General features: G+C 36.4%; 1 long non-coding RNA gene across 1 annotated transcript; it reads left to right on the top strand.

The window, feature by feature from the left end:
- Positions 1 to 1,139: 1,139 nt before the first annotated feature.
- Positions 1,140 to 2,934, top strand: LOC149906929 (uncharacterized). Its single transcript, XR_016456954.1, has 2 exons — positions 1,140 to 2,130; positions 2,354 to 2,934. It is a non-coding gene; the product is annotated as an uncharacterized LOC149906929 (long non-coding RNA).
- Positions 2,935 to 19,713: the final 16,779 nt, after the last annotated feature.

Raw genomic sequence — 19,713 nt, 5'->3', positions numbered from 1 at the left:
GACGGTACGGTTGGTTCGATGGTTTTTTCTTCCGAACTTGGTGCGGACCGTACCAAATTCGCGCGTGTGGACGGGCGATCGCACCGGACAGCGCATTAGTCATAGACTATATACTTATTACAGCTTTAGTCACAGTTCTACCGCCAAACAAAACGGACGTCGGTCGATCGTTATCAATGGCGATGGCGTCGGATGACGTGGCTAATACTGAAAAAAGATTAATAATATAAATTTTAGAACTCTACAAAGATTTATGATATGACTGCATATGTCTGAATGAAACCCTGTCTTTTAAATATAATTTTGCCCATTCTTTTCTCTTCGTTTTCTTCTTTTCAATGGTTGTAACTTGTACTTGTACTTGTACCAAAAGAAGCCTTGAACTGAGGTCTACATGTGAAAAAAATACAACATTCTAACCACGAATTTATTACGAGAAATAGATTTTCAAAGAATTCGGTTTGACTTTTAATGAGATTACTATGATCAATGCTCGAAATATTCACAAAAAAAGGAGATTAATTTGTATTAATTTGATATGTTATATAGTGTATAGTGTATGTTATATTAGTTTGTATTAATTTGATATTTTATTAATTTGTATTGTATTTTATCTTAGATTTTATGTGTTAATTGAATTGCCATGTTTTAATTGAATTTTATATATTTTTTATTTCATGGATGTTTAAAATTACAAAATTTTAATCATGTTATCATTGTAGTATTAATTTGATGTATTCTTGATAAATTTTTAATTATGTGATGAATTTTATGTTTTATATTTATTCTTTTCGTCGATGGATGATAAATTTGATTATGTATTTTTAGACTTTTAAAACTGAAAAATTTTAAGACATATTTTTTTTATAATTGTTGTATACGCCTGCTTTATGGCCAATTCAGTTTATGAAATAATTATTAATGTATCTGTAAATTGTAGTAATTGAGTCATTATTGGTGTGTCTAATAAATAAATAAATAAATAAATAAATATTATTGAATTGTCTTATAAATCTAAGATATTTTTTTTGTTCCGTTAATTTATTACATATAAGGATTAAGTACCTAGTACCTATAATAATATATTGAAATATCGACTATAACAGCTAACGACTAAAACATAAACAAAAACTTGGTAATAGATAGATGATATATATAATTTTGTTTACTAGGGACAACCCTGACATTCTTTGAAAATCTATATCTCGTAATAACTTCGTGGCTAGAATGTGGTATTTTTGTCACATGTTGAACTTAGTTCAAGGTTTCTTTTGGTACTAAACAGAGCTTCTACTAACGCCTGCATATAATATAAAAAAATAAAAACGAAAATCAGTAAAAATTACAATACTTTCGCCTCTATCGACAATATCGAAAATTTCAAAAAGGGATAATTTGCGCCTTTAATCACTTCATATATTAGCAACGTAATAAATTATCTAGTCACTAGTGTATCTATTTTTTTATACGAATTTATTTAGCTCAGTCGGCCGCGAAAATTCCAATATTTTAAATGTTTTTTTAAAAATCGTAAATTTAATCGTAATTTTTAAACAAAGAATATTTTCTTTGTGCGGCAATGCCTGGACGGATAGCCGAAACCGATTGAATATTGAAACTGTAAAGGCGAAGCTGCAAATTAATTAAATGTAATTTTAAATTATCGTGCAAAGATTTTTATACATTCGCTTTAGAAAATGAAGAGCTATTAAAAGCTGTTTCTTCCAACAGCAAATATAAATGCCAAAAATAAATTTTCTCTATTTAACATTGCTGTTTTAATTATCTCCCGTAAAAAATAACTAAAACTCGTATTTTTGATGCTGTTAACCCTTAAATCAAATACTGGCAACCCTAGGTGCGGTGCGGTCGTGTGGCGAGTCGATCGCACCGCACGAGTACGGTGGTCCGGTCGCACCAGTTCGAACGTCTGTTTATACTTTAACTAACCAAATAATAAACAATTAAAACGATTTATCGTTAGTCCGAATGCGTGTATGAATAAGTGATAAGAAATGGTATAAAAGAGGAGTAGCTCCCCAAAATCTTCCTTCTAGTTTGGGAAACGCATGAGCATGTTATTCAACGCAAAAGTAGTTGTGGTATTTGCCGCAATCGTCGGTGCAGAATGTAAGTGAAGTTTTAAATTTATTTTATCCTGACAGTTTCTTGAACTGTTGTATAGTTAATGTATTGTAATTTTGTTTGGAAGCTCTCAAGCTCAATGTCGCAAAAGTTTGTTGTTTAAACTTGGGTGTTGTTTCACAAGTCCACGAGTAATATGTTGAGATAAAATTGATAATTTGAATGTGACTTAACAGGATATTCATCATGTTGTGATTTTTTCTTGAAGGGGTTCGAGCGGCGCTGCCTGTGACGAGTGCGGAGAAAAATGTGATGGCCATCAGATCACTGGTGAAGTGATTGATGCAACAAATACTGGTCGTAATAATAGAATCAACCCCGATGATACTAAAGAATCGTGTAAAGGAGGTGATGTCAATGGATGTTCAACAAACGCCCCACCAGGAACTCCTAAGCTAGAAGATTGTAGTAAGGATCTATTAACGGGCTTTTCATCTTGTCCTATTTAATTAATCAACACTCTGGCAGTGTGTATTTTCTCAATAGAGATCCAATCTGTTTATGTGTTGAAGATGAAGAAGCGACTATTCCACCATCATATCTCCCCATGAACGTTGGAGTTTATTAACCACCTAAATTCCTTGGTTACATACATTTATAGGTATGATTAGACATGGTTTAGATCAAAATCGGTTCTGCCATTTACTAGGGGTGAAAGGGAAAAGTTGAAAGTCTGTGAAAGTAGAAGGATATGGGAGCGGGAGAAAAACCACATCCTGGAAATTTTGAACTCTTCTGTAACTACCTAAGTTTTATAGCTCAGTTTAGTAATAAATTTTACTAGCAGTTCTTTTGTGTTATTATTTATTTTATTTCTTAACTGTATAATAATCTGTAAGTACTTATAATTTAGTTGTACATATGATAGTACCTGTTTCAAGACGTGTTTACTGTTTACTCAATAATTGAGTGTTAAGTAGTAACTAGTAACTACTATGCAGTCACTATTCCACGCGGACGAAGTCGCGGGCACAGCTAGTAGAGAAAATAGTTCGTACATTCCACCCAACAGTGATGTTAGGTACTCAAATTGCTTCTCAAAATTCAATGTAACGTTCCTTATCTGATGTGAACTACAAGAACTGAGAACACCGCTGAACTTCAACAGCGTCTGCCGAAGCAAAGCGTTGATGAACCCATCCTTGATAGTATAATATGTATATTCAACGCAAGGTTCACAAAACTACGGAAATGATGTTGGAGTATTGGACGCAGTAATCACTAACAACAATGATAAGTATGATATCACCTCAAAGTCGTATCCGTTTTCGGAATCCGGTCCACAATATGAACCATTAGCTGACAATCAACAGCTTAATCAGTTATCCAGAAGCAAATCAGACGGAAAATAAATTTGAAGTTGCTCCCGTCGTAAAACTCAGATTATCAGATGCTTTGTATGCACATTGCACATACTGTTTCTCATAAACAATTATATAATATCTCGGAGCAATTAACAAGCCTGCCGCCTGGAGAAGTAACAATTAATTGAACGTTTCTTATATAGTGGCTCTCTTTTATTCAATACCCTAATTAATGCGATAGAAAGAGACAACACACTGTTATCTGCTTGGCATTCAAATCCACATGTAGCCACTTTTTGTTCTAAAAAGGTAGTGCTTGCCTTTACTTTATCGAATACTAAAATATCGATAAATAAAAAAATTAAGTTATAAAATTGCTTGAAGATAATTTAAGATTCGTTTAATTTTGAATTATGGATAGGTAATTTCAAATTTTAAGATTCGTTTAATTTGGAATTATTCATTTACGATGCGTATTGACTGTCTTGCATTGTATGGTAGTGGTATTTATAAAAAAATATTATTAGGTATTTCGGTTTAGGTTGTTTTTATGGTTTCGTAAAAAGGTACGTATTTTTTCCTGTTTTCATAGATTCATTCATAGTATTTTTACATTATACGGAACCCTTCGTGCGCGAATCTGACTTCCACCTAGTTGATCTTTTTACAAATAGTCGTATCCTTATAAAAGCAAAAATATATAAGAATGGACATATTTTGATACTCTTTCACGTAAACACTACTGAATGAGTTTTTATGGAACTTTACAATTATATAGTTTAAACATCAGAATAACATATAAGCTACAATTTACCACAGGAAAATAACTCATTCCCACAGGAAAAAATTGGTACAAGTTTAAAATAAATTGCTTCAAATAAAACAAATAAACATTTATTTTTTTAACAACATTTTATTTCGATACTTAACCCTTATTCAAACGCGAGCCTGTGGAGGAGCTAACAAAAAAGTAATATACGTTCCTGGGTAATTTTGGGTCGTAGATTTAAAAAATATACACAAAAAAGGGGTTAGTGGGGGGGAAGTACCCTTTATATCCCGTCATCTGTTCCCTATTGTAAAAAGTTTGGAAAGGTGGGAACTATAGCTCCCAGTGTCCACTCCAGACATCAATATTTTAAAACACTAGTTAGTTGCCCTGAATCTACTTGTGAATTTAATGTTATCGTAAAAAATTATAAAGTTCAAGTTTTTTAATAAAGGAGGTGCAAGTACTCATCAATGCAAGTTTCTTTTACTGAGGGAAGAATTCGGGAATTGAAAAATGAATGACTTTTTTTATGTTGATAAAAATGGCATTTTTCTAAAACAAAATAAAAACAATAGGTAAATACTAATGTATTGAGTTAAGATTTCTAATTATCTGATCAGGAAATAACGAATAACAATAAATAAGTAGCTTATACCAACTAAAAAAGATTTTTTAGACACACAGATTTTAGATATAGAATTTCCGAATGTCGTGTGCAGTGACGAACACTGGGATGATATCTTCCCACTTAAAGACTTAATTTCAATCGACTCTACCAAGGTATATACGAAAGATTCTGGGCATATTTTTACGTTTCACGCAACCGTAATATAGTCTAGTTTACATAGCTAGAACTCAAATCTACTTATCTAATTTTTTTTGAGCACTACACCAAAAACTAAAAAATAACGGTGGCTTTCGGCTGCAAAATCACGTCACCTAACTTTGACGTGTGTTTACCATGACATGTAATAATTCTCTGAAAAGTGTTTCGATGAAAAAAGTTCTCTGAAATGTTAAGATTGCGTAGATAAATATTACACTGCATTAGGTTTAAGCATATAAAAATAAAACACGATTTACTTCAATCTGAGACGTGGGAAGTATAGCTCCCAGCGTTTTAATAAGGGTTAATTACCAAATTACAATATTTATTATTTAAAATAGATGCCACCTTAAACTTGTGGCACAGCATCTCTGCAAAGCACTTTACTTTTCTTCCCGTCTGATTCGAAATGATTTGAACAAGGCCGAGAATGTTTTGAAGGCTTCCAATTTTTCCTGTGCTATAGCTTTAACTCAAACATCTTTTAATTGTTCTCAAGCCAGAAACCTGCAAATAACAATAAAATCCATACTTAAATACCTTTTTTTTCTCCTAACCTAAAGCAGTCATTATCAATGAAGTACTTCGTTCCTACTCAAGTATCGATAATTGCACAACACTATGGAAGTTATATTTTGCATTTTTTCTAAAAACTAAGCTGATTATGATTTCATTTCAATGATTACGGTTAGATAAAACATAGATGATTAAGAAAATAAGGTATATTAACTTATTTATCATACAATTAACAAAAAAATTGATCAAAACACTAACCTGTGAAATGACAAATTTCTATCTTCGTCCGATTTCACATTACTACGGCTTTTACAGCCTTAAGCATCACAAGCCATGTTATCTTTAGTCAATTGTCTTTTCATAAAATAACAAATTAAACTAAAACACTCGTTTTTCACTTCAAAAATAATAATTAAAATCACCATGCGTCCGTGACCAGACTGGTCACTGAAACAAATTGACATGGGCACATGTCATTTCAAACTGTCGAACTGACATATATCTGTCCTCTTTTTTCGCATGACATTTTGCCACAGAACAGTAAAGTAGATAGAAGTGTGATGTGGGCGTGGCCCACGTGTCAATGATAAGTTTAGATCACCTAACTTGCTCTCAGTTGTGCGCAGAAAAATATTCGAGTCGGTTGTCAGCTGTCAAACCTTTTTTCCATATTTACACAGACAAACATTATAAATATTAAATTTTATTTTATTTTTCCTTAGCTTTCATTTGTCTAATTTATTTATAGATTTCCCAAAGAGGCTAATTTAAAAGAGAAATGGATAAATGCAACGTGACGAGTTAACTGGATGCCGAACAGTACTAAGCGGTCTAACAAAGGCCACCGATACATCAAACCTTCAGCAGTTCCAAGATTTAAAATAATGCATATATTTTCTGTTTGTATTTTGTAAATATAGATTTATACTATTCTATTCCGTTTTTTATTTAATAATAATAATATAAAAAGACGTACTTAGTAGTAATAAACATACTCCAAAATGTGACGCATTATACTATACTCATATAAAAGAAAGAAAAAAAAATACACAAAAAATATTTATTTGTGAATTATCGATAACAAGGCTGACATCCCTCAGAGCATAGCATCAGATAAATATCAAGTTAATGTCATTAATGTTGAGTGACACAAATTTCAACCTTATCTCTATGTGTTGCGTTTCAAATTTATATCTATCGAAAACTAACGCCCTCTGTTGTGGAGTAGCTGAATGTTTTCGAATTTGGAATTTCTGTGCAATGAGAAACAAAACAGCTAATATACCTAGGGATGTTATATTAAAATAAACCGTAACATGGTGTGTTAGGGTACATATTGAAATGCTGAATTTATAACCTAAGTCAGTTTTTACTCAAATTAAGCTGTCCAATCAAAGGCATAGTTTACTTGTAGTGTACTGTATAACTATCGGTTTAAATGTGTGGGTTTGGCGACACTGGTTTTCATACTAATTAGACATTACAGCACTTCTATATGTTTTTACTGTTCTGTGCATTTTGCCATAAGCCAAAAAGGCCAAACTAGTGCTATATTGTTCAATTAATTGTTACTTCTCCAGGCTTGATAATTGCTCCGAGATTAATATTGTGAAATTTGTTAACTATAATAGATTCATTTACATAATAACTCATGTAAACATTTAATTATAGTTTTATAGTTTGGGTTCGTTAGATAAGGGGTTTTCTTGAATTATACACTTTAAGCCGGGTATCCACTTAGGTTCGCCGTGGTTTGCGAACGCGCCCGCTCCGCAAACCAAACATAATGGATACGTCGTGATCGCGGAGCGCGACTGGAGCACGATCGGAGCACGGCGGAGCGCTCCGGAAGCGGTTTTTTGCGCGAACTCAAAGGGGAGCGCAGTTTGTTCGTGGACGCGAGCGTGTGTTTGTTAAGTTCGCGAACATGGAGTGGTCCGATGAAATTATGAATATATGCATTATTTCATTATTTCTTCTTCCCTTATTCATATTACCTTGCCAAAATTGAAGAGGTTGTTTGTATTCCATCACAATATAATGTATCAAAATATAAGCTGCACTTCCTACTAATTCTGGAGGCGGCATGTTTGCACCGACCGTCTGTCGGAGCGCGGAATTTAGCGCTCCGACAGGAGCACTGATGTTGCAGCCTAAGTGTGTACACTATACACGTTCACGTTCGCGGAGCACACATTGTTCGCAATCCACGGCGAACCTAAGTGGATACCCGGCTTTACTACTGATTAAAAACATTTATTAATACTAAAAAGCACACACAATACTAAAATGACATGAGCAAAAAACGGTTACAATCAATAATTAAAACGCGCAGTGACAATTGCGTCTTAAGTTTTGTAGCTCACTGACTTTCACAGTTCACTTTTTAAATAACTACGTAGTATGTATGTAGTATCTCGAAACCGAACGGGCGGTCGACGATTCCTATGGGCGCGCGGGGTTGCCACATTGCTTGGCGCTATATATTCAACCAATGTATGGTCGGGAGATTCAGCGTCTACTAATAACAAAGCCAATGCTGGCGATGATGAAGGAAATAATGTGAACGGTGATTCAACCAATGACTCATCAAAGGACTCAAATACTGGTCGTAATAATAGAACCAACCCCGATGATACTTTATTTATTTATTTTACAAAGGATAGCCAACAATTGTTAACACTAATTATAGACATACAAGGAAAATACAATTTAACATATCAAGTGCAACAATTAATTATAGGCTAACACCACATGCATTTAAAAACGATTATGATTTAAGAACAAAAAAATAACTACACAAAATAACGTTCAAGAATTATCAATAAAACATATTTAAAAAAAATAATAATAATGTCAGCCATATAAAAATAAAATCTGTACACAAAATTACAATTTAAAAATATCAAATTAAAATACATAACAATTCATTTTTTTTATATGATAATAATATGTACATAGAAATAAAGTTCGAAACACATAATATATACACATGGACGTATAAAAAAAGACGGACGGTATATCGCCTAAACATTGAGTGAAGCCTAGTAATGGCGGCGAAACATCCTTGTGTGTGTGCCATGTTGCCATGGCAACAGCTGTGTTGATGTCAATGGCGGCTGTATTTTTTTCTATAAATTTTGCCGTAATAATTTTGTCATTAAAACATAAAAGAAATAACTTGCTTCCCTGTGGAATGTAATCCCTTGTGTTTTGTTATTTAAAATTGTATTGTTGCGACACCATTTAACCACGCAAGACGGCATTTTAAATATTTTTTTTGAAACAGTGACGCAGTTAATCAGTCGGTAGTTCACGACGTAATGGCGGCCGACTAGCTTACTATGGTGAGAGTGTGTGCGTGTTTATTGTCTTTACACGATCGCTAGCTTACTATGGTGGCTTCACGTTGTTTGTTCGTAATACGGCGTCCGTCTTTTTTTATACGTCCATGTATATACATATATTTATCAGCAATGTAAACATTCATAATATTAAAATAACATCGGCATTCAGATTACAATTTTAAAATATAAAATTAAAGTAGTTAAGTACATAAAAACCGACACAAAAATTCAATTTTTTTAAATATAATTATAATAATATCTACACAAAAATATAGTTTGACAAACATAAGAAAATATCTATTTATAGACAATGTAAACAATTTATATTCATATTAAAATTAAATCGTCATTCAATTAATTACTTACAATATTAAAATTAAAAAAATAATAATAAAAATATAATAAAAATTACAATAAAATAAATAAAACAATTATTGTAATACAATTCTTATTCCTTGAAATATTTGAGAGAAGCATTATAGAACTTAACCACATACTAAAGAATTGTGTAAAGGAGGTGATGTCAATGGATGTTCAACAAACGCCCCACCAGGAACTCCTAAGCTAGGAGATTGTAGTAAAATGATACTACCAATCAACAACGGGGGAGACAGTTCACAAATCGTACAACAAACTGCTCCGTTTAGTCCATATTTTAGAGAATATAGTTCGTACATTCCACCCAACAGTGATGTTACTCAAAGTGCTTCTCAAAATTCAATGTACCGTTCCGTATCTGATGAAAACAACAAGAACACCGCTGAACTTCAACAGCGTGTACCGAAGCAAAGCGTTGATGAACCCATCCTTGATAGCATAATATATTCAACGCAAGGTTCACAAAACTATGGAAATGATGTTGGAGTATTGGACGCAGTAATCACTAACAACAATGATAAGTATAATATCACCTCAAAGTCGTATCCGTTTTCGGAATCCGGTCCACAATATGAACCATTAGCTGACAATCAACAGCTTAATCAGTTATCCAGAAGCAAATCAGACGGAAAATAAATTTGGTAAATTATTGTTCGTAATAATATTTAAATTATACGCAAACAAACTACTTATATATGAAAAGTAATCCCGTCCTTCCGCAAACTTGAGGTTTTACTCGTTTTACCAAACCATTTAATACTACAAAGAGCCATTGTTGTGATTTTTTCTTGAAGCCGTTCGAGCGGCGCCGCCTGTGACGAGATGCGGAAAAAAATGTGATGGCAATCAGATCACTGGTGAAGTGATTTAACGGTGGCAAGGAAGGTGGAAAAATAAAAGGAGATGTCTCATCGGGAGATTCTGCGTTCACTAATAACAAAGAAAAAGCTGGCGAAAAAAAAGGAGATTCAACCAATGTATGGTCGGGAGATTCAGCGTCTACTAATAACAAGGCCAATGCTGGCGATGATGAAGGAAATAATGTGAACGGTGATTCAACCAATGACCCATCAAAGGACTCAAATACTGGTCGTAATAATAGAACCAACCCCGATGATACTAAAGAATCGTGTAAAGGAGGTGATGTCAATGGATGTTCAACAAACGCCCCACCAGGAACTCCTAAGCTAGAAGATTGTAGTAAGGATCTATTAACGGGCTTTTCAACTTGTCCTATTAATCAACACTCTGTCAGTGTGTATTTTCCCAATAGAGATCCAATCTGTTTCTGTGTTGAAGATGATGAAGCGACTAATCCACCATCATATCTCCCCATGAACGTTGGAGTTTATTACCCACCTAAATTCCTTGGTTACATACCTCCATTTTATAATGGTTCTGGCCAGCTAAATTTTCCATTTAATCTTTTAAACAACGGTATACCCATCTACTGTACATTGTTGTGATTTTTTCTTGAAGGGGTTCGAGCGGCGCCGCCTGTGACGAGATGCGGAAAAAAATGTGATGGCCATCAGATCACTGGTGAAGTGATTTAACGGTGGCAAGGAAGGTGGAAAAATAAAAGGAGATGTCTCATCGGGAGATTCTGCGTTTACTAATAACAAAGAAAAAGCTGGCGAAAAAAAAGAGATTCAACCAATGTATGGTCGGCAGATTCAGCGTCTACTAATAACAAAGCCAACGCTGGCGATGATGAAGAAAATAATGTGAACGGTGATTCAACTAATGACCCATCAAAGGACTCAAATACTGGTCGTAATAATAGAACCAACCCCGATTATACTAAAGAATCGTGTAAAGAAGGTGATGTCAATGGATGTTCAACAAACGCTCCACCAGGAACTCCTAAGCTAGAAGATTGTAGTAAGGATCTATTAACGGGCTTTTCAACTTGTCCTATTAATCAACACTCTGTCAGTGTGTATTTTCCCAATAGAGATCCAATCTGTTTATGTGTTGAAGATGATGAAGCGACTAATCCACCATCATATCTCCCCATGAACGTTGGAGTTTATTACACACCTAAATTCCTTGGTTACATACCTCCATTTTATAATGGTTCTGGCCAGCTAAATTTTCCATTTAATCTTTTAAACAACGGTATACCCATCTACTGTACATTGTTGTGATTTTTTCTTGAAGGGGTTCGAGCGGCGCCGCCTGTGACGAGATGCGGAAAAAAATGTGATGGCCATCAGATCACTGGTGAAGTGATTTAACGGTGGCAAGGAAGGTGGAAAAATAAAAGGAGATGTCTCATCGGGAGATTCTGCGTTTACTAATAACAAAGAAAAAGCTGGCGAAAAAAAAGAGATTCAACCAATGTATGGTCGGCAGATTTAGCGTCTACTAATAACAAAGCCAACGCTGGCGATGATGAAGGAAATAATGTGAACGGTGATTCAACTAATGACCCATCAAAGGACTCAAATACTGGTCGTAATAATAGAACCAACCCCGATTATACTAAAGAATCGTGTAAAGGAGGTGATGTCAATGGATGTTCAACAAACGCCCCACCAGGAACTCCTAAGCTAGAAGATTGTAGTAAGGATCTATTAACGGGCTTTTCAACTTGTCCTATTAATCAACACTCTGTCAGTGTGTATTTTCCCAATAGAGATCCAATCTGTTTATGTGTTGAAGATGATGAAGCGACTAATCCACCATCATATCTCCCCATGAACGTTGGAGTTTATTACACACCTAAATTCCTTGGTTACATACCTCCATTTTATAATGGTTCTGGCCAGCTAAATTTTCCATTTAATCTTTTAAACAACGGTATACCCATCTACTGTACATTGTTGTGATTTTTTCTTTAAGGGGTTCGAGCGGCGCCGCCTGTGACGAGATGAGGAAAAAAATGTGATGGCCCTCAGATCACTGGTGAAGTGATTTAACGGTGGCAAGGAAGGTGGAAAAATAAAAGGAGATGTCTCATCGGGAGATTCTGCGTTTACTAATAACAAAGAAAAAGCTGGCGAAAAAAAAGATTCAACCAATGTATGGTCGGCAGATTCAGCGTCTACTAATAACAAAGCCAACGCTGGCGATGATGAAGGAAATAATGTGAACGGTGATTCAACTAATGACCCATCAAAGGACTCAAATACTGGTCGTAATAATAGAACCAACCCCGATTATACTAAAGAATCGTGTAAAGGAGGTGATGTCAATGGATGTTCAACAAACGCCCCACCAGGAACTCCTAAGCTAGAAGATTGTAGTAAGGATCTATTAACGGGCTTTTCAACTTGTCCTATTAATCAACACTCTGTCAGTGTGTATTTTCCCAATAGAGATCCAATCTGTTTATGTGTTGAAGATGATGAAGCGACTAATCCACCATCATATCTCCCTATGAACATTGGAGTTTATTACCCACCTAAATTCCTTGGTTACATACCTCCATTTTATAATGGTTCTGGCCAGCTAGATTTTCCATTTAATCTTTTAAACAACGGTATACCCATCTACTGTACATTGTTGTGATTTTTTCTTGAAGGGGTTCGAGCGGCGCCGCCTGTGACGAGATGAGGAAAAAAATGTGATGGCCCTCAGATCACTGGTGAATGATTTAACGGTGGCAAGGAAGGTGGAAAAATAAAAGGAGATGTCTCATCGGGAGATTCTGCGTTTACTAATAACAAAGAAAAAGCTGGCGAAAAAAAAGAGATTCAACCAATGTATGGTCGGCAGATTCAGCGTCTACTAATAACAAAGCCAACGCTGGCGATGATGAAGGAAATAATGTGAACGGTGATTCAACTAATGACCCATCAAAGGACTCAAATACTGGTCGTAATAATAGAACCAACCCCGATTATACTAAAGAATCGTGTAAAGGAGGTGATGTCAATGGATGTTCAACAAACGCCCCACCAGGAACTCCTAAGCTAGAAGATTGTAGTAAGGATCTATTAACGGGCTTTTCAACTTGTCCTATTAATCAACACTCTGTCAGTGTGTATTTTCCCAATAGAGATCCAATCTGTTTATGTGTTGAAGATGATGAAGCGACTAATCCACCATCATATCTCCCTATGAACATTGGAGTTTATTACCCACCTAAATTCCTTGGTTACATACCTCCATTTTATAATGGTTCTGGCCAGCTAAATTTTCCATTTAATCTTTTAAACAACGGTATACCCATCTACTGTACATTGTTGTGATTTTTTCTTGAAGGGGTTCGAGCGGCGCCGCCTGTGACGAGATGAGGAAAAAAATGTGATGGCCCTCAGATCACTGGTGAAGTGATTTAACGGTGGCAAGGAAGGTGGAAAAATAAAAGGAGATGTCTTATCGGGAGATTCTGCGTTTACTAATAACAAAGAAAAAGCTGGCGAAAAAAAAGATATTCAACCAATGTATGGTCGGCAGATTCAGCGTCTACTAATAACAAAGCCAACGCTGGCGATGATGAAGGAAATAATGTGAACGGTGATTCAACTAATGACCCATCAAAGGACTCAAATACTGGTCGTAATAATAGAACCAACCCCGATTATACTAAAGAATCGTGTAAAGGAGGTGATGTCAATGGATGTTCAACAAACGCCCCACCAGGAACTCCTAAGCTAGAAGATTGTAGTAAGGATCTATTAACGGGCTTTTCAACTTGTCCTATTAATCAACACTCTGTCAGTGTGTATTTTCCCAATAGAGATCCAATCTGTTTATGTGTTGAAGATGATGAAGCGACTAATCCACCATCATATCTCCCCATGAACGTTGGAGTTTATTACACACCTAAATTCCTTGGTTACATACCTCCATTTTATAATGGTTCTGGCCAGCTAAATTTTCCATTTAATCTTTTAAACAACGGTATACCCATCTACTGTACATTGTTGTGATTTTTTCTTGAAGGGGTTCGAGCGGCGCCGCCTGTGACGAGATGAGGAAAAAAATGTGATGGCCCTCAGATCACTGGTGAAGTGATTTAACGGTGGCAAGGAAGGTGGAAAAATAAAAGGAGATGTCTCATCGGGAGATTCTGCGTTTACTAATAACAAAGAAAAAGCTGGCGAAAAAAAAGATATTCAACCAATGTATGGTCGGCAGATTCAGCGTCTACTAATAACAAAGCCAACGCTGGCGATGATGAAGGAAATAATGTGAACGGTGATTCAACTAATGACCCATCAAAGGACTCAAATACTGGTCGTAATAATAGAACCAACCCCGATTATACTAAAGAATCGTGTAAAGGAGGTGATGTCAATGGATGTTCAACAAACGCCCCACCAGGAACTCCTAAGCTAGAAGATTGTAGTAAGGATCTATTAACGGGCTTTTCAACTTGTCCTTTTAATCAACACTCTGTCAGTGTGTATTTTCCCAATAGAGATCCAATCTGTTTATGTGTTGAAGATGATGAAGCGACTAATCCACCATCATATCTCCCCATGAACGTTGGAGTTTATTACACACCTAAATTCCTTGGTTACATACCTCCATTTTATAATGGTTCTGGCCAGCTAAATTTTCCATTTAATCTTTTAAACAACGGTATACCCATCTACTGTACATTGTTGTGATTTTTTCTTGAAGGGGTCCGAGCGGCGCCGTCTGTGACGAGATGAGGAAAAAAATGTGATGGCCCTCAGATCACTGGTGAAGTGATTTAACGGTGGCAAGGAAGGTGGAAAAATAAAAGGAGATGTCTCATCGGGAGATTCTGCGTTTACTAATAACAAAGAAAAAGCTGGCGAAAAAAAAGAGATTCAACCAATGTATGGTCGGCAGATTCAGCGTCTACTAATAACAAAGCCAACGCTGGCGATGATGAAGGAAATAATGTGAACGGTGATTCAACTAATGACCCATCAAAGGACTCAAATACTGGTCGTAATAATAGAACCAACCCCGATTATACTAAAGAATCGTGTAAAGGAGGTGATGTCAATGGATGTTCAAGAAACGCCCCACCAGGAATTCCTAAGCTAGAAGATTGTAGTAAGGATCTATTAACGGGCTTTTCAACTTGTCCTATTAATCAACACTCTGTCAGTGTGTATTTTCCCAATAGAGATCCAATCTGTTTATGTGTTGAAGATGATGAAGCGACTAATCCACCATCATATCTCCCCATGAACGTTGGAGTTTATTACACACCTAAATTCCTTGGTTACATACCTCCATTTTATAATGGTTCTGGCCAGCTAAATTTTCCATTTAATCTTTTAAACAACGGTATACCCATCTACTGTACATTGTTGTGATTTTTTCTTGAAGGGGTTCGAGCGGCGCCGCCTGTGACGAGATGCGGAAAAAAATGTGATGGCCATCAGATCACTGGTGAAGTGATTTAACGGTGGCAAGGAAGGTGGAAAAATAAAAGGAGATGTCTCATCGGGAGATTCTGCGTTTACTAATAACAAAGAAAAAGCTGGCGAAAAAAAAGAGATTCAACCAATGTATGGTCGGCAGATTCAGCGTCTACTAATAACAAAGCCAACGCTGGCGATGATGAAGAAAATAATGTGAACGGTGATTCAACTAATGACCCATCAAAGGACTCAAATACTGGTCGTAATAATAGAACCAACCCCGATTATACTAAAGAATCGTGTAAAGAAGGTGATGTCAATGGATGTTCAACAAACGCTCCACCAGGAACTCCTAAGCTAGAAGATTGTAGTAAGGATCTATTAACGGGCTTTTCAACTTGTCCTATTAATCAACACTCTGTCAGTGTGTATTTTCCCAATAGAGATCCAATCTGTTTATGTGTTGAAGATGATGAAGCGACTAATCCACCATCATATCTCCCCATGAACGTTGGAGTTTATTACACACCTAAATTCCTTGGTTACATACCTCCATTTTATAATGGTTCTGGCCAGCTAAATTTTCCATTTAATCTTTTAAACAACGGTATACCCATCTACTGTACATTGTTGTGATTTTTTCTTGAAGGGGTTCGAGCGGCGCCGCCTGTGACGAGATGCGGAAAAAAATGTGATGGCCATCAGATCACTGGTGAAGTGATTTAACGGTGGCAAGGAAGGTGGAAAAATAAAAGGAGATGTCTCATCGGGAGATTCTGCGTTTACTAATAACAAAGAAAAAGCTGGCGAAAAAAAAGAGATTCAACCAATGTATGGTCGGCAGATTTAGCGTCTACTAATAACAAAGCCAACGCTGGCGATGATGAAGGAAATAATGTGAACGGTGATTCAACTAATGACCCATCAAAGGACTCAAATACTGGTCGTAATAATAGAACCAACCCCGATTATACTAAAGAATCGTGTAAAGGAGGTGATGTCAATGGATGTTCAACAAACGCCCCACCAGGAACTCCTAAGCTAGAAGATTGTAGTAAGGATCTATTAACGGGCTTTTCAACTTGTCCTATTAATCAACACTCTGTCAGTGTGTATTTTCCCAATAGAGATCCAATCTGTTTATGTGTTGAAGATGATGAAGCGACTAATCCACCATCATATCTCCCCATGAACGTTGGAGTTTATTACACACCTAAATTCCTTGGTTACATACCTCCATTTTATAATGGTTCTGGCCAGCTAAATTTTCCATTTAATCTTTTAAACAACGGTATACCCATCTACTGTACATTGTTGTGATTTTTTCTTTAAGGGGTTCGAGCGGCGCCGCCTGTGACGAGATGAGGAAAAAAATGTGATGGCCCTCAGATCACTGGTGAAGTGATTTAACGGTGGCAAGGAAGGTGGAAAAATAAAAGGAGATGTCTCATCGGGAGATTCTGCGTTTACTAATAACAAAGAAAAAGCTGGCGAAAAAAAAGATTCAACCAATGTATGGTCGGCAGATTCAGCGTCTACTAATAACAAAGCCAACGCTGGCGATGATGAAGGAAATAATGTGAACGGTGATTCAACTAATGACCCATCAAAGGACTCAAATACTGGTCGTAATAATAGAACCAACCCCGATTATACTAAAGAATCGTGTAAAGGAGGTGATGTCAATGGATGTTCAACAAACGCCCCACCAGGAACTCCTAAGCTAGAAGATTGTAGTAAGGATCTATTAACGGGCTTTTCAACTTGTCCTATTAATCAACACTCTGTCAGTGTGTATTTTCCCAATAGAGATCCAATCTGTTTATGTGTTGAAGATGATGAAGCGACTAATCCACCATCATATCTCCCTATGAACATTGGAGTTTATTACCCACCTAAATTCCTTGGTTACATACCTCCATTTTATAATGGTTCTGGCCAGCTAGATTTTCCATTTAATCTTTTAAACAACGGTATACCCATCTACTGTACATTGTTGTGATTTTTTCTTGAAGGGGTTCGAGCGGCGCCGCCTGTGACGAGATGAGGAAAAAAATGTGATGGCCCTCAGATCACTGGTGAATGATTTAACGGTGGCAAGGAAGGTGGAAAAATAAAAGGAGATGTCTCATCGGGAGATTCTGCGTTTACTAATAACAAAGAAAAAGCTGGCGAAAAAAAAGAGATTCAACCAATGTATGGTCGGCAGATTCAGCGTCTACTAATAACAAAGCCAACGCTGGCGATGATGAAGGAAATAATGTGAACGGTGATTCAACTAATGACCCATCAAAGGACTCAAATACTGGTCGTAATAATAGAACCAACCCCGATTATACTAAAGAATCGTGTAAAGGAGGTGATGTCAATGGATGTTCAACAAACGCCCCACCAGGAACTCCTAAGCTAGAAGATTGTAGTAAGGATCTATTAACGGGCTTTTCAACTTGTCCTATTAATCAACACTCTGTCAGTGTGTATTTTCCCAATAGAGATCCAATCTGTTTATGTGTTGAAGATGATGAAGCGACTAATCCACCATCATATCTCCCTATGAACATTGGAGTTTATTACCCACCTAAATTCCTTGGTTACATACCTCCATTTTATAATGGTTCTGGCCAGCTAAATTTTCCATTTAATCTTTTAAACAACGGTATACCCATCTACTGTACATTGTTGTGATTTTTTCTTGAAGGGGTTCGAGCGGCGCCGCCTGTGACGAGATGAGGAAAAAAATGTGATGGCCCTCAGATCACTGGTGAAGTGATTTAACGGTGGCAAGGAAGGTGGAAAAATAAAAGGAGATGTCTCATCGGGAGATTCTGCGTTTACTAATAACAAAGAAAAAGCTGGCGAAAAAAAAGATATTCAACCAATGTATGGTCGGCAGATTCAGCGTCTACTAATAACAAAGCCAACGCTGGCGATGATGAAGGAAATAATGTGAACGGTGATTCAACTAATGACCCATCAAAGGACTCAAATACTGGTCGTAATAATAGAACCAACCCCGATTATACTAAAGAATCGTGTAAAGGAGGTGATGTCAATGGATGTTCAACAAACGCCCCACCAGGAACTCCTAAGCTAGAAGATTGTAGTAAGGATCTATTAACGGGCTTTTCAACTTGTCCTATTAATCAACACTCTGTCAGTGTGTATTTTCCCAATAGAGATCCAATCTGTTTATGTGTTGAAGATGATGAAGCGACTAATCCACCATCATATCTCCCCATGAACGTTGGAGTTTATTACACACCTAAATTCCTTGGTTACATACCTCCATTTTATAATGGTTCTGGCCAGCTAAATTTTCCATTTAATCTTTTAAACAACGGTATACCCATCTACTGTACATTGTTGTGATTTTTTCTTGAAGGGGTTCGAGCGGCGCCGCCTGTGACGAGATGAGGAAAAAAATGTGATGGCCCTCAGATCACTGGTGAAGTGATTTAACGGTGGCAAGGAAGGTGGAAAAATAAAAGGAGATGTCTCATCGGGAGATTCTGCGTTTACTAATAACAAAGAAAAAGCTGGCGAAAAAAAAGAGATTCAACCAATGTATGGTCGGCAGATTCAGCGTCTACTAATAACAAAGCCAACGCTGGCGATGATGAAGGAAATAATGTGAACGGTGATTCAACTAATGACCCATCAAAGGACTCAAATACTGGTCGTAATAATAGAACCAACCCCGATTATACTAAAGAATCGTGTAAAGGAGGTGATGTCAATGGATGTTCAACAAACGCCCCACCAGGAACTCCTAAGCTAGAAGATTGTAGTAAGGATCTATTAACGGGCTTTTCAACTTGTCCTTTTAATCAACACTCTGTCAGTGTGTATTTTCCCAATAGAGATCCAATCTGTTTATGTGTTGAAGATGATGAAGCGACTAATCCACCATCATATCTCCCCATGAACGTTGGAGTTTATTACACACCTAAATTCCTTGGTTACATACCTCCATTTTATAATGGTTCTGGCCAGCTAAATTTTCCATTTAATCTTTTAAACAACGGTATACCCATCTACTGTACATTGTTGTGATTTTTTCTTGAAGGGGTCCGAGCGGCGCCGTCTGTGACGAGATGAGGAAAAAAATGTGATGGCCCTCAGATCA

This window comes from Colias eurytheme, chromosome 7, assembly GCF_061535395.1.
Source record: "Colias eurytheme isolate Ceu_HAF_F1 chromosome 7, ilColEury1 Martin Lab GWU primary, whole genome shotgun sequence".
Taxonomy (NCBI): Eukaryota; Metazoa; Arthropoda; class Insecta; order Lepidoptera; family Pieridae; genus Colias; species Colias eurytheme.
This window is presented reverse-complemented; position numbering and strand designations above follow the sequence as displayed.